The following is a 15,590-nucleotide window of genomic DNA, read 5'->3' on the forward strand; positions in this document are numbered from 1 at the left end:
ATTTCACAGAAGTTTAGGGTTAGGGTTAGGGGGCCAGACTCTGGGATGAAGGTGTAATCACATTAATGCGATAAATTAAAGGGCCTCATGTTTTTTAAGTTGTCGGGCAGAGCTGCGTAAGAGAAGGTACCGTTATAGATCAGTGTTGGGATAAGTGGGCTCCTAGAAACTGCTTTTGCTGACCTCACTCCTGGTGTAGATTCTGAAACGCTCCTGGGAAGTTCCTCGCTCAAACCAGTGATGAGCTTAAACCCGAGGCTGCGCCGTTTCCTGAGTGTGTGTTCGCTCTGTCGCAGATGCCAGAACTAAGAGAAGCTCCCGGATGTGCTTTCCTGCTTTTTTTTATTCTGACCGTATGACTTTCGGTGTCTCCAGAACTGGGTATAGAATTTGCGGGGCCTAATGTAATGTAAAAATGTGAGCCCCTTCTTAAAAATTATTAAGATTTTCAAAACTAGCACAGTAGGGCAAGAAACCCAGTGTGGCCGCTTGGAGCGCTGAGCCCTGTGACAGGCGGTCGCAGCGCCTAGAGCCGGCCCCGGGTGTCCGTGTGGTGCTCCTGCTGGAGACACCCGATTCACGCCGATGGTGAGGAGGCCCGGGCTGCAGCTGCAGCGCCTGGGGTCCTCCGAGGGCTCTGCCAGGGGGCCTGGCCCTGGCACGCTCTGGGGACACTTGCCGAGCTGAACTGGTTCACGGAGTGACTGTCCTGGTGGGCCGGTGGCATTTCTTGTGGCTTTCTCAGGTTCCGCCAATCATGAATCTGGAAACACTCTCCTTGGGGCTCTTTAGAATGAGAAGAAGGGAAAACTTGAATTCAGAACCGTTTTGGATTGTGTGTGTGTGTGTGTGTGTGTGTGTGTGTGTGTGTAAAAGCAGTCTTAGTGATTTTTCACAGTGTGAAAGGCCGACAAACGGTGATTATCCAGCCCCTGGTCATGGTGAAGGTGTATTTCTGTTTGCGCCCGAGTCTCAGTCCCTGGAGGGGGGCAGCGCATCTCTTTCTCGGCTTTTCATCTCTGGGGTCCACTGCTTGGGCTCTGTCCTTGCAGCCGAGTGGAAGGCGCTCGGAGAGAGTCCAGGGTTTCAGGGCCGCTGTAGGTCAGCCATCCTACTCATTTTCCTTCCAATCAGAGAAAGCAAGTGTGTAAAGTCAGGGCGGTGGGGGTGGGGCTGGCACGGCGCATCTTGGCAAGGAAACACGGTCCAGTGCCTGGAACGTCCTCCGCGGCAGTGAGGGGCTGCAGGGCCTGGTAGGGGGCTCGGCTCCATGTTAGATCTTTGGACTCTCCCAGCATGGTGAGCTGGGACTTGTACCCTCTCAGCAGGTGCTGAAACTCTTAGAAGCCGGCAAAACTCTTTCTTACAAAGTGGAAAGTAGCATCCAGGGCTGGCAGCCAGAGAGGTGGCAGGTGCCAGTGGAGGGGAGCCAGGGCTTTTTGGGTTTTAAATTAGAACCCGAGATCCTGAGTGAGGATTACAGTTACTTTTCATGGGGGAGGACACTCTGCTCAGAACACAGAGGGAGAGGTGCCTGGGTCCGGTCCGTTCAGAACCGTCTCGGGGGGTTGGTGCAGCGCCCCCAGATTTTCCTCCTTTTGTGCTCAGTTTGCACAGAGGTCATTGGAGAGGTGAGCTCACAAGGAGCCAGGACCCTTCGGGACCATTCCTCACGTCTGTGGACCACTGCTTCTCCATCAAAGGCCAGGGCACTGTGATGACAGGAACCATCCTCTCAGGCTCCATCGGCCTCGGCGACGGCGTGGAGATTCCTGCTCCCCTTTAGTTGTCACGAGTCGACGGGTTTGAATGGGGATGTGCCGCTGAGGAAAGCAAGCGAGCTCCGCCCGTGTACCTCCTGGCGCGGGTGGGAACAGGGAGCAAGTCAGGAATGGGCGCTGCTGCCCTGGGTGAGCCCGAGACCACGAGGGGGAGTCTGTGATGCACATGGGTGTCTGCAATCAGGTCCTCCCATCCAAGGGAACCCTCAGCCAGTGCTTGGTAAATAGCAAGCACAGCACTGTTATGTGCGAGGAAAAGCTAGTTTTACTTACGTTTTCTGTTAAGACATCGCAGTCATTTTTATTTCGAAAAGAAAAATAATATGAATAAAATCCACAATATTTTTATTGCCCGGTGTGGGAGTCTGAGGTAACTTAAATAATACATCTGGTATGTAGCTATTGGGGAAAAAATCTCAAAGCACAAACTAAAAAGAGACACATGAAAAGATGAAGGCGCCTGAACAGTCTCTCCCCTCGCAGACATCAGGCTCTGTAAGGGGCAGGGGCTTTGTCTGCCTTGTCCTTTCCCCGTACCCCAGGCCTAACACAGCCACGCCGAGTAGAATGTGTCAATGATCAAGTGAATCAGGTACCAGATTCTTATTTGGGCCTGTGAGTTGGCATTGTTGGGAAATGGCCTCAAATGGATGGAAACTATAAAGACAGAAGAAAATACTGCTATCATGTGTGAGTCATCCTTCCAGCCCTGAGAGGCAGGTGACGTGGTACTCGTTTACAGATGGGCTGATCAAGCTCAGAGAGGTTCGGCAACTTGCCCAGGGTCGACCAGTTGGCCGTGGCTGGGCTTAGGTTCGATTCTAGGACTTGCCCCGTGGCTGTCATGGCTGTAGTCCAATCTTTCTGGGCTATGGGAGATGTCAGGGAGGGAGAGAAATGACATTTATGGACAACCAGGTGTTTTAGGTGCCTTGGTGTTCCCGCTCAGTGAGCCCTAACCCACGGAGGGACACGGACGAGGAAATAAACACCGGTTGCTGGGGAGTGGGTGGTGGCTAACATACGCCCAGGCCCTGCCCTCACGGAGCTCGGGTTCCAGTGGGTGCACTAGGTGTAAACACTTGGTCAAAGGACCATTTGATTTCTCTTGTGATGAGTGTGACAAAGGGGAGACGGGGGGTGGGGGTGGCAGAGGAGGATGTGTGAGTGTGCACGTGGGTGCATTCAGCCAGTCTGGCCCAGGGTGCAGGTAGGTACTGCTGGAGAGTTGCAGGTAAGGAGGCTTGGCGGAGAGTGGGCACCAAGGGCGCCCCGGGTCCGGGGCGGGAGGGCATCCTGGAAAGCCTCCTGGAGGGGCGGAGTCTGCATACGTCCGGTCACGGGGAGCCTGAGGGGGGAAGCCACATGGATCCCAGCGAGGGGGCCCGTGGTTCTCGCTCTTTAAAGTTCAGAATGTGTGGGATCCTCATTCTGGGAACCCGGATTGATCCCCCCGACCCCCAGCAGTACATCCCTGTAGTCAGCGTGGCCCACACTTTTTAGCACCTCCAGTCCCCCCACTTCAAAGGGAGCTGGGCTTCCTCAGGGGACATTTAAGTTTCCTGGGATTGATTTATTTTCTCTATCGGGACATTTGAGAAATTCTAACGAAGTAACCCGTTCTGAGGTTACAGTTTTCAATGTCCTTCCCTCCCTGGGGACACTGGCCCTCTGGACGTGAAGTGGGACGTCCCTGGGATCAGAGAGCAAGTTACCTTGCTGGGGATGCAGCAGGAGGCTTGGGCCGGCTGTTATGGTGAGCTCTGCCCCGGAAGTCTTCTGTGGAGAGAGGCTAAGAGAGAACACCCTTTTAAAGCCCCGTGTGAGACCTCACCCCGCCCAGTGTGTGCCTGGCCTGTCGGTGGCTGCCGAGCTGAGCAGGGCCCATGGTGTGGCCCGGGAGGGCTGGGCCTTGCAGCCTCCTGCCAAGTCTGTCCCTAGAGGAGACATTTAAGACCCTGGAAACTCATCAGGCCTGGAGACTGGAGGTCATTAGCTGTCTGACTGTGAGCCGCGTCATAAAATCAACCCTAAGTGGTTGCAAGCTCTGTTACCCAGCCTAAGATGCGCGAACAGAGCAGGCTTTGGCGCCTCTGAAAGCGAACGGGAGTTGACCTGATGGGAGAACATTCGCCTTCATGGTCAAGGCGAGAGGGCTGGGCTGCCTCGGCCTGTTCACGCTCGTGCCACATTACCTCTGTGTCCTTTGCTTCTCTCTTGGTTTTTTATAGGGCAGAAACTTTACTCCACCATTTTTTTTTTCCTATGAACTCTTTTTTTCCTTGGATTATAATATACGCGCATTAGAGACCACCTACCATACCTGTACAGCTTGATGGATTTGCATAAACAGAACCCACCTGGGCAACCAGCACCTAGGTCAAGTATACGAACAGCACCCCAGAACCTCCCTGGTTCCATTCTGCTCATTGCCACCCCAACCCCCAGTCAGAGGAGACCACCATTCGGACCTCCTCGGCGTCGGCTGCTCTATCCTGTTTTTTGTACTTTATATAAACAGAGCCGAGCAGCGTGTTCTCTTGTGTGTGGCTCCCTGTGCTCAGCACCCCGTCGATGAGGTTCTTCCCAGGTGTTGCTTGCTCACCGCCATCGCTTGTTCATTTCCATAGCTCGGTTGTGGTACCCATTCGACTGTGGGTGGACACTGCGCAGTTTCCGGTTTTCGTCTTTAGGACATGTGCACTGAGCGTTCTAGTACATGTCTCTGATAAGCATGCGGACACCTAGGAGTAGATGGCGTGGCCGGGGGTCCAAGGCGGCTGGCGTTTCCTGATTGCCTGCGTGTCGATAACAACTCGCTGGTCTTCCTGTCACAGACAGGAAGCTGAAGGGGAGGGGACTCACGCTGTCTCCGAACACTGAGCCCCACTGGGGCCAGCCCTGGCTGAGTTCCGGGGTGTACGCGCCTGTCTCTGTCAGTTCTTAATTCACAACAATGGCCGTCGGCTGGTTAAGGGGACTTGGAAGGATGGAAAATCGGAAGCCATGAACTTGAGGCTTAAAAGTCCCCTGGGGTGATTGCCCACCTGCATCTGTCCGTAGTTGAGGCAGTGAATCTGGGGCAGAGCCTGGAAGCTGTGCTTCTATCTAGTGCCCTGCAGAGTCGTCCATCGATTGTGGGAAAACGTGACTTCCCAGTGCCTTTTGTTGGGAGGGGAATGGAGGGAATAAGAAACGGTCCTTGTCCTTGGAGCTCAAGGTCCTGGAAGTCCTGTGTGGGAGGACTTGCTGTGACGATGGAGAGGCTTTGTGTCTTTGCTGCCCAGGATGGCACCCACCAGTGGCCAGTGAACACTTAAACAGTGGCTAGTGACGACCAGGGAAATGAAACTTTAAATCGCATTTAATTTTAATAGATTTCACTTAAAAACGGATACTCAGTTCAGTTGTTGGAAAACTTTTTGTTGAGATTAACTTGGGCAAGTAACTCTCCTTTTTGAGCCGTAAATTTTATAAAATCTAAATCCAGATCAGGTACTTCTGATGAAAATTAGCATCCAATTGAGATGAGCTGTAAGTGTAAAATGCATGCTGGATTTCGAAGACTCAATGTGAAAAAAAAAAATAGTGCAAATCATTTCATTAATAACTTATACTGAATACATGCTGAAATGATAGTATTGCGGATATATCACGTTGAGTAAAGTATGTGGAAACAAACTTCATCTGGAACACTTGAACTTGGCGCGTGGCCCGCATTCTTTCTGTGGGAGCCACTGCTCTGAGATTCTCCGTTCCTTACTGGAATTGGGGCCAGAGTGCCGGGGCGTTGGAGGGGATGACCGAAGTGTCTAGTGTCCCCTGTAGATTTGCTCTCCTGGGTGCAGGATTTCACGCCTGGCCCTGGGCATGGCCTTGACAGTACCGGTCCCATGAGGAGTCCTCATGAGCTATTCTAGGGCTCTGCCCTTCCCCCATTCTCTCCAGATGGTGCTTTAGAATGAGCATCTGCTCTGATGCTCCACGCTAGGGAGAAAATACTAGAATGTGCATGAGCATGTCTCACTCTGGACTGCACGGCAGGCTCACGTGAGTGAAACGGGGCCAGCTACCGGTCGGGGTGAGAACTCTGCCTTGAATTTTAAATTTAGTTTGATTTAATTTAAATCTGTACTCTGAAGAGATAGAGAGCCCCCCCCACCTCTGCCCTCCCCCGCCAAACACCAAGCTACAGAAATGTGGGCCCAGCAAGTGAATCGGGTTTCATTTCTGCCTCCAGCCTTGCCCTCCCCCCATTTCTGGAGGGGCAGTGGAAGTCCCTGCAGAGTCTCGTGGAGGTGTGGCAGGTGTGTCGGCAGATACCCCTATTTAAGCAGCTCATTTTCACCCACAACTTTTAGCCCATCTGACATATTATTATCTTCTTCGTGGGGTTCTGGATGCCTCCCCTACGGGCCTACGAGCTCTGCCAGGCAAGGGCCTTGCTTAGGTCACTGCTGGGTCCTTGCTACACTTGGGCCTGGCACACGGCAGGGGTTTTGTGGGCATCATTTGGAGCGTGCTCTCTTGATCTGAGGGTCAAGGATTGCCCGTGGGTGTGGGATTGACCTCCCTGAATTATGCCTGGTGGGGTGGGCCTTGGACTTGGGGCGATCAGACTCCAGGTCCACACTGTGCTTTAGTCTAAAACTCCAAGTGCAGGGTTTGTTTTTTTTCTCCTTCTAAAAACGCTTTCTACTACACACGGAGAGGAGAAGTCTTCCCTTCTGCACGGAGCTTCTCTCTACCAAGCGCTGTCTCCCACGCTCGTTCGCTCCTGGCATCGCCCTGGGCGACATCTGCATTTTCCTGTCATCCCAGGAAACAGCTGGGGCCACGTGGCCAAAGTCGGACAGCTGTTGGGGGCACAGGGGAACTTGGATTTGGGGAACTCCCATCTTGGGGTGACTTCTTCACGCTTCTTATATCTCACATTTAATGCGACCTGATGCCCAAAGCCTGGCTGGTCAGCCCCAGGGGCACAGGACACGGCAAAGCAGGGAGAAATCGGGGTCCTGACCTGCTCCCCGCCCGCTCAGGACCAGCCGCTGACTCCTGCAGTGACACACAGTTCATGCCACCTCCACCCATTTCCATCCGTTCCACTCCACACACAGGGTCGAAAACGGCAAGCTGTGAAAACTTCACAAGGCTCTTGCATTTCCTGGCTGTGTTTATCATGGTCTGTGTGTGGCCTTGATTGCACTAGAGTTAAACTTGTCGAATTCAGTTGAACCCAGTTCTCCCTATATTGGAGAGTGTGACGGGGGGCGGGATCTCAAACGGGACTCAGCACGTGGGAGTTTGCACCTTCGCCGGGTCAAGCTCGGATTCTGCCTCCACGGAGGGGCCTCTGGGTCACGATGCTGAGCCGGTGTCTGTGCGGGGGTACACAACGTCTCCCCTCTGAGAGGCAGCAAGCGTCCCCACCTCGACCGGTCGGGTCCCACTCACATCTGACTACAGCTTAGTACAGAGAGGGGTGCGCTCGCTCAGAGCTGTTCGGATGCTTTCTACCCAGTTTGGAGCCCCAAATACCATCAGACCCAACGCTCTAAAATAAGAATTATCCTGTTTTGATCATTTGAAGTTTTGTTTCTTATTAAAATGGAACGCTTTACAGTTATTCCCAAGACAAGCTCTTATTTTAAAAATAACTGTTTCCTCTGTCTTTCTAATTTTTTTTTGGCGTGCATGTGTTTAAAAGTGGAGCTATCAGAGCAGAATTGTTTTATGAGATCGTAGTGATTCTTGTTAAACAGACTTAGAAGACATTGAAATGTATGTGTTTCGATCTTCTTTTTCTGGGATTGGTGGTTGTAGTGGACAGGGAAGTAATTCATTTCTGAGGCCTTTTGGAGGGACAGGCTTCTAGAAGAGGCCCGGAATGTTGCTAATTTCTCCTTTGAAGTCCCTAACACGGAATTGTGTGACACAGACCAGACCAGAGACATCTCCAATAGGTGAGCTAAGAACGAACCCAGGGAGCAGGTGAAAATAGGACTAAGAGTAAGGATGGTGACGAACATCGCAAGGACAGCCGCCAGCTGCCTGCTCAGCATGGTCCGTGGATTAGTTCCGTCCTCCTGAACTTCTGTTAGACTGTACAGTATATTCATCATCCCCATTGTTCAGTGGGGGACAGAGGTGGGCGTGGGCTTGGGCCGTTTCGATGACCCATGTGCTCGTAGCCACCACTTTGCCCCTGCTCCCGAGGGGTCGGCCCAGGGGACCACTCTCCAGTGGAACCTGGTGTCTCCCACCCACGGGCTTTGCCTCTGACACCCGACAAAGTGAGACCTGGAGGCAGCTCGTCCCTGAATTAGCCATATGCTCATTTTTTTGCTTCAGTTAGTTCACTAATTGAGGCGAAGATTCTGTGAGTTTTGACATTAAGTTTCTGGGTAATTGCCTCAATATATCATTTTTATTTTACGTGTTTAGATACAACCTTTAATGAAATTTGAAAACTCAACTCTACTTGGGGAAATGAGACCATTTATATTTCTAACTTTGTTTGCCCAAAGACCTCGAAGGCTTAGCCTTCCATTTTAAGCTTAATTGCCCAACGCATACCATCCTCCAAGTGCCCTGTTTGTCAGACTGGAAAGTCAGCTGTGATTTGGGGCAGTCTGGCTGACCTCCTCGCCTGGAGAAAAACAGACGGTCTCTCAGGCGCCTGGCTTTGGCTATGAGGTTCTGTTCTGGTGGCTCCATGGCCAACTGGACTGCAGGTCTTTGGCGAGTGGGACAGAAGTTTGCCCTCTTCTGTGCCCCCCCTCGAGCCCCAGCACTGATGACTGAACAGGTTGGTCTGAGCAAGTCAGGAAGATGCCAGCAATTTCCCTGAATGATGTGAATGTAAATTACTGGCCAGAAAATATCCACAGAAGAGCATAACTACGAGTTTCATGCTACTTTTGAAGAATGTTGCTAATTTCTCCTTTGAAGTCCCTCAAGGGAATTGTAAAGAGGCCTGAGGTATTCTGCTTGCAAGAGTCCTGGTCCATCATTGCATCTCCCGGCCTCAGTGCAGCACGTGGTGTCTGGGGTGCTGTCATGTCGTTCCAGATCGGGGCCTGCGTGCCCAGCGATGCTCTGAGGAGCCCGACCGCTTACTCTGGGATGTGTGGACAGCTCCCCTGCTCCAGCTGCAAAGCCCCTTTTGGGTGGGTCTAGCGGGAGTCGGGGTGGATGGAGCAGGAGGAGGCTGAACCCATGGCATGTGCTCGCAGCAGTCCTGCCGTTACCCACGGGCCCCGCATGGTCTCAGGAGGCTGTGGGGGTTGCAACAGGGGAACAGGAAGAGGCGGCCCAGAGGAGGAGCTGACCCCACCCCTCTGGGACAGAGGCGATGAGCGGGCCAGGTAGCTTTGCCTGCTCCTCTCCAAGTTAAAATGTCTCCATCTTGTTTTTTAAATTATGAAGTGAATGCTGTTGGCCATTCCTAGGGAGAAGTGCCTTTGGGATTTGTTCACAATCATCCAACAAAGTTTTACAACAGCAAAAAAGGGTGTGAAAACCTCAGGAAAACTGAGTCAACCAAAGACCATCCAGCCAACGTCGTACACTGTTTTGTCATCAGAAGGTGAAAATAACCCTGATGTATGAACATGGAGAAAAAAAGGTCAGCCCAGATTGCTCAGTGACAACGTAAACCCGCTTCTTTCAGCCAGTTTCACGAGAGGAAGGGGGCGAGACTCAGAAAAGGTTCAGAAGAGTGGCAGGGCGAGTCCTGGCAGGGGCGCGGAGAGGAGCCCCAGAACCCCGGGGTGCCAGCTGCCGAGGCCCTGGAGGCATCTGCTTCTTTCTCCCCATTTCTCCCGTCCCTTCTCCCGAACGGAGCTGGGCGACACTCAGAGTCCTTCCAGCCCCAGCACTGTATAATGCCATAGATCATTTTTAACCCCCAGATCTAGTTTTCCCTACCCATAAAAACCAGTAAAACCCTCACATTAATTAAATGGAGGGGCTCGTGGATTCCAAAGTGATTGGTGTTTTATCTCTTCTGAAGTGCGGAAGAGAGGAGTAGCCGAGGGGGCAAAAACAAAAACAAACAAACAAACAAACAAACAAACAAAAAAACGGAGAGAAGAAAAAGAAGAAGGGAAAGAAAGAGGAAGAAGGGGGAAAGGTAATTTGGATTTTTAGTTGACTCCGAATACTTGATGTTTTTGAAACATTTCCACATTTCCTTTGCAGGAAAGGAATGAGCATGACCCAAAAGCAGGACGGATTTTTTCCCCGTCTTTTCTTTTGTCGTGAACTTGGTCCTGAAAAGCTGTGTTGCCTTGACTGAGTCCTTCAAAAATTTGCTTGAAAGGGTTATAAGAACTGAAAATGGGTAAAAACAAAACAAAACAAAACCCAAAACTTCTGGCCACAGATAAGAATCCTATAATTAACTAAGACATATCATTTCGGTGTTTTCTTAACCAGGGGAGCTAACTTAGAAGGGCAGGAAGGTGCTCCAGAGGTTGTTGCCAGGTGATGCAGTCAGAGGCTCTGCGTTTCTGCTCTGGCAGGACTGGGTGGGGGACGGCTCTCTGGGGGTGTCAGGGACCTGAGGCCAGTGGACCCAGGCCAGCCCACCAAACTGTCGCACGGTGGAAGCCAGTGCCAGCTGCAGGCTCAAGAGGTACCAGGAAATGGGTTTTCAGTGACACTGGTACTAATCTTAGAGAAGCGGAATTTAAAATTCTATTTTAGATGCCCCCCCTCCCCTACAAAAACCCAACTCATTGCAAATTCTCTGTTTATGACTGTGCTGTGTTTGCATATGGGCCACCTGCCTCCTGTCTTCCTTTCTAATTTTCTTCCTTCAGAAAATATTTGTGAAAGGGAACAAAAGAGATACTCTTGCTTTCGTGGAACTGATGGCCCCGTTGTCAAGGCAGAGGCCCGTCCGACAGGCACACGCGAAGATGAAAAACGGAAGGGGTTCGACGGAGGAGGGGGCCTGACTTGGGTTGGGGGTTTGCTGGGGACCCCTTGGTTAACCTCTGAAGGGCGAGCAGGAGTTCATGGCTCAGGTGGGCCAGTGGTGTTAGGGACAGGCAGATGGAGACACAGACGGATGCTGAGGCAGTGGGGGAAGGACAGCCAGAGAGGGGCCGAGCCGGCCACCGGCCACGGTTTCATTTCCTGCTTCATCGTCCTGCAGACTACTTCAAGGGGTGGCGAATGTCCCATTGGCATCCCTGTGGCTGACCAGCCACACAATTGCTGTGGTTGTTTCCGGATCTTGTGGTGTCCCCTGGGCTGTAAGTACCACCATGTCAGATGTGTTCCTGCTTTGCTCACCACGCATCCCGTGGACTCCAAGTTCAGTGCTCATCTGGAGGCTCTACCACAGCCTCCACTGGGCCTTTGGAAGGATGGGGAAGGCAACATGGAAGTGTTTGCGTTTTGTTGGGAGAAATTCTTACTGACTCTGAGCTGACTTTAGCTCTGAACAACTGAGTGCTTTGGCCAAAGATTGATTGATTGATTGATTTTTTAAAGATCAGAGCATTTCTTGACAGAAGTCAGCTATAAAGACTTTTTAAGAGTCATTTTTTAAAAAAACTTTGAGACTTTTTTAGCCCAGGAGGAAGTCTGCTCTCTGCAAAGAAGTCCTGACCTTCATAATGAGGCCTGAACGCTTTCAAGATCTTTTTGAAAAATTTCCCACTTTTTTGTGGTTGATTCTAAAAGGAATTTTACCTGTTTACTTGCCGCTCAGCTGTCTAATTTTATACCGTATGTCGCTCGTCTCCTGTCCCCACTCCATGTTGCCTAGTTGCAAAATGGGACTTTTTGTCCTGGGCCAGAAGCAGCCTCTGCTCAGCGAGCTGGGCGTGGATGGTGTAGTTTTCAGCGGGGTCTTATCTGGCTCCAGGACACGGAGGAGGCGTTCTTGGAGAAAGTTCCTTTGTTACAATATTTATTGAGCGTTCTCCTCTTCAGCTTCAAGTATTAAAACTCGAAGAGATATTTTGAAAAAAGCAATCATATGCCACCAAACGCTTTCAGAAGCGTCTCTACTTGCCGGAGGAAGAGCAAGAATTTCTTTTTCCATAGACCGGCCCTGTCCAGGGTCGGCACGTTGGTGATGCATCTATAAATAAACACTTGCTTGACCTGTTTATTTTGTAGAGGTTGGGAATCTGGATTTCAGATTTGAGTGAGGTTATCAGAAACTGGGTCTTTTTTTCCCTAAAGTCTAAAGGAGGGTTCGAAACTACCGTTTTTAAAAATCAGTGTCTTCTCTGGGTCTCTGCTGTCATCCAAAGAGCAGCTCTTGGCTGCGAGCGTCCCGGTGGCACTGGCGTCTGCCTTGCCATGTCCCCATGGGGAGGGGCTCCTCTCCCGGCCCGTCTCAGTCAGTCCTGTTCAGACTTCGCCAATATGGAGCCTTTGCAAGTCCCCTTCTTCCTGCCTCACCTCTGGCCCCAGCCGGTCTTTGTTCACCAGGCCAGAGTCCCTGCTGCGGAGCTGGGATCCCGCTGACACAGACGGGAGGGAGAGGGAGGAGGGACAGGACGGTGGTGGTGGTGGCTTGGTGGCCGTTTGCTGAGCTCTGGGAGGTGGCGGGCGCCACAGAAACATGCCGCATGGATGATCCCCTCTAATCCTCCCAGCTCTCAGCGCCGTGGGCACCGCCATCGTCCCCACTTCACACACGCGCAGACGGAGGCGCAGAAAGGGACAGCTGCCCAAGGGCGCACCGCAGCCAGGTGGGCCTGTTCGTGTTTCCACACTTCTGGGGTTTGGTTTTTCACCTTCGTTCTCTCCACGAGGGGGACCTGCCCGTTCCCACGCACGCATAGCCGTGCGAAAGGCCATCCTGGGTCATCGCTGTCAAACGGCAGACCGTCACGAGATATCGTTCTCCAGAGTCCCACGCCCCCTTTGCTCTCTGTCCCTTGTTCTGTGTAAGTGAAATTGGGAGCAAGAAAGAAATGTTGGGGTGGAGAACAAATCCTACTCTCCGTACCTCACCCACCACCATTAAGGACTGGAAAATGTGTGATGTGCGGTGTTCGTGTGGGTCCTGCTCTCCCCGCCCTGAGGGGTAGGTTGGGCTTCAGCCTGTGTTTAAATCCAGTTCTGTCACTTACTCAGGCCACTTCACTGCTCGGAGCCTCTGTTTTCTTACCTGCAAAATGGAGCAATTATAGCTACCTTTAACATTGCCTCAAAGTCGGGGGCGCATAGCACCTGCTACAGAACAGGTGTTCGGTTCCTGTTAGTTCTCTCCCCCCTGCCCTATATGGCTGCTGCTTAAACTCGCCCCCAGGGTACCCTGAGGGCAGAAGATAATAAATTCCCACGCTGGAAGCAGCCGGCAGCCAGGAAGGGAAGCTGAAACTCTGCAGATTTTGTATCAGTTAGTGATGTATCTGAGTATAACAATGTCTCAAGTGTTTAAATGTTTTAAGCAGCATGGAAGCTTCAAATTGTCTTGTAGCATCCTGTAGCTCCTGGCACACCTCTGCACACTCCTGGGGGCTGGCACATCTCTTTCTACCTCTGGGAGGGTTGCACACCTCCACACACCGTGGGGGTTCACACACCCAGGCTGGGGGTGGTGTTGGAGGAATAGTCCTTGCCTCTTGCTATAGTTTGTAAGGGCCAGGCCTGTCTGTGGGCAGACAGTGACCGTTCACTGACTGCAGGCGACACCGTGGAGAAATCTCACTCCACCTTGTTCTAAAACCCTCCAGACAACATCGAAATTCAGCGAGATTGCTCACTCTCTCCATCAAAAAGGAATAAATTCCAAAGAAATATTTTCAGGCGATTCTTGTTCAAGGGTTAACCAGATTCTTATTTTGCTTATCTTTGGAAATAAAACAATGTTTAGACTATTCAGATCAGCAAGGCCATCTGGTGGGGAGTACACAGCTGCTCCCCATTCAATTGTGCTGCCTCTAATTTATTCATTGTAGGGTGTCCTTGTACATCTGCAGAATCATTATTCACGGTTGGTTTTGAACATGTGAGCTACGTGTCTGCGCATGGCCTCTCTTCCCTGCTCGTCCTGAAGGGCATCTGGTTTGGGCATCTTCTGCCGTTCGCCAACCTTTGTGTTCTTCCTGAAGTCTCGTCCCAGTGGGCGGAAGGGATCCGGGGACCTAGGGTAGGACAGAGCCACCCTGCTCCTTTTGGCTCTAATATGTAGTCTCTGTGCATTATACTCAGAGCCACTTTTCATTCGTTTTCCTGATTGTGTTAAGGAAAAAGTTGTTGGAAGGCAACTAGCATCTACTTCTCATCTTTGTGGTCTAGCTGCACGAGAGAACAAACGACCCTCAGTCTGAAAATCTGTCGCTTTTTCCTGGTAGTTAAGGTTTGTTATTGCAGACGTTTGAACCCTGGAAAGCACGCGAAAAGAATAAGAGCAGACTTTGTCACATGCCTGGGTTCCCGAGATCGCCGGACCTGGTGAGGATGATCTACTTTGAGAAGAGAATGAGGGTTGAAGTGGCGAGGAGCTTCGCCTGCAGTTACGTGGCCGGTTCCGGGGTGTGGTGGGTACTCCGCCCAGGCCTCCAGATCCCCAGGCCCGAGCTCTCTCCTGGGCCCTTACGTCTCGTGGGGAAGCAGGTATGTGGCATTACATTCTCTGGGCCACTCTTCCGCCATCTGTGAAGTGGGAATACTAATTGTGCTTGCCTCTTCGATTATCATGACACATCGGCAGGGCACTCCATATAAACCCCAGCCTTGTGTCTGGACACGAGGAGGCCCTCAATAAATGTTAGCTCATGTCACTTTTCTTGTGGTTGTCACTAAGTGGCAAGAGTCTTGTTCTGGGTATCTGCTGGCAGTTTGCTTCTTTAATCATTAACTTAGAAATTATTTGGCGAGTGCCCACCCCATGCCAGTCACGGCAGTATACAAGCTTGAGGGGTGAATCTGGCACCTGCACCAGTTTGAATTCAGGGCTGAGCATCACTGACCCTTGTAGAATCACCGGACTCCAGCCGTGCCTCCTCGCCCGGGAGACGGCGCGGCCTGTGGGCTGGGCAAAGGCTGACTTGGCTGCTGTTTTGAGTCTCGCGTTCTGAGCAGATTTTTCCCAGAGCTGCCATCTTACACGATGGCGCAAGAAAAAGGTCACGGGCTTTACAGCCAGTCGGATCTGGGTGTGGATTTCAGCCCCACCACCGGCAAAGAGGGGCTCTGTGCAGGTTTTAACTCTGCTGTGCCTCAGTTTCCCACATGTATCTTGAGGATCTCAGTGCTGACTTCACAGGGCTGCCTTCAAGAAGAGACCTCTCATGTGGTCTGCAAGTGACAGGTGCCAAGTGATTGCCATCACTGTCTCTGGGGCCACTTAAAATCTTAAACCGGGTCCATGTCTGTGAAGTGTGCATCCTAGTCTGCACAAAGAGTGATACTTAATTTTTAATTTCCAATGTCTTAAAACGGACTGAGCATTGCTTCCTCAAAATGCTTTACATTATGTGGCTGTCGCCGCTTCCTTGCCAAGAGCCATTTCGGTGGGCGTGTTTCAGAGCGAACCGTGTAGCTTGCCTCGAGTAGGTTCTATCCTAATGGAAAACAGTCGTCACTAGCTAGACAAGCTTGAGTGGAAAATCTAGCCCTGAAATCTAGCACTTATTTAAATCACTACTGGAAATAATAAAATGAGTGTGCAGAAATAGTTTTTCCTCCAGTTGGTCTCAGAAAAAGAAAACTGTTAACTGTGTCACAAAGAACCGTGGAGTCTTTTGTGCACATTGAAATCGTCGGGTGACAACTGCAGTGTGCACATATTTGTTGTCTCTTGTCCACCCTGCCCCTCTGCTGAGAAAACTT

General features: G+C 51.4%; 1 protein-coding gene across 2 annotated transcripts in view; it reads left to right on the top strand.

Annotated features, from left to right (window-relative positions):
• CHST15 (carbohydrate sulfotransferase 15) overlaps window positions 1–15,590 on the top strand; it is a 72,073-nt gene that overhangs the window by 15,444 nt on the left and 41,039 nt on the right. The gene's annotated exons all lie outside the window — the stretch shown is intronic.

This window comes from Pteropus alecto, unplaced genomic scaffold, assembly GCF_000325575.1.
Source record: "Pteropus alecto unplaced genomic scaffold, ASM32557v1 scaffold74, whole genome shotgun sequence".
In the NCBI taxonomy this organism is placed as follows: domain Eukaryota; kingdom Metazoa; phylum Chordata; class Mammalia; order Chiroptera; family Pteropodidae; genus Pteropus; species Pteropus alecto.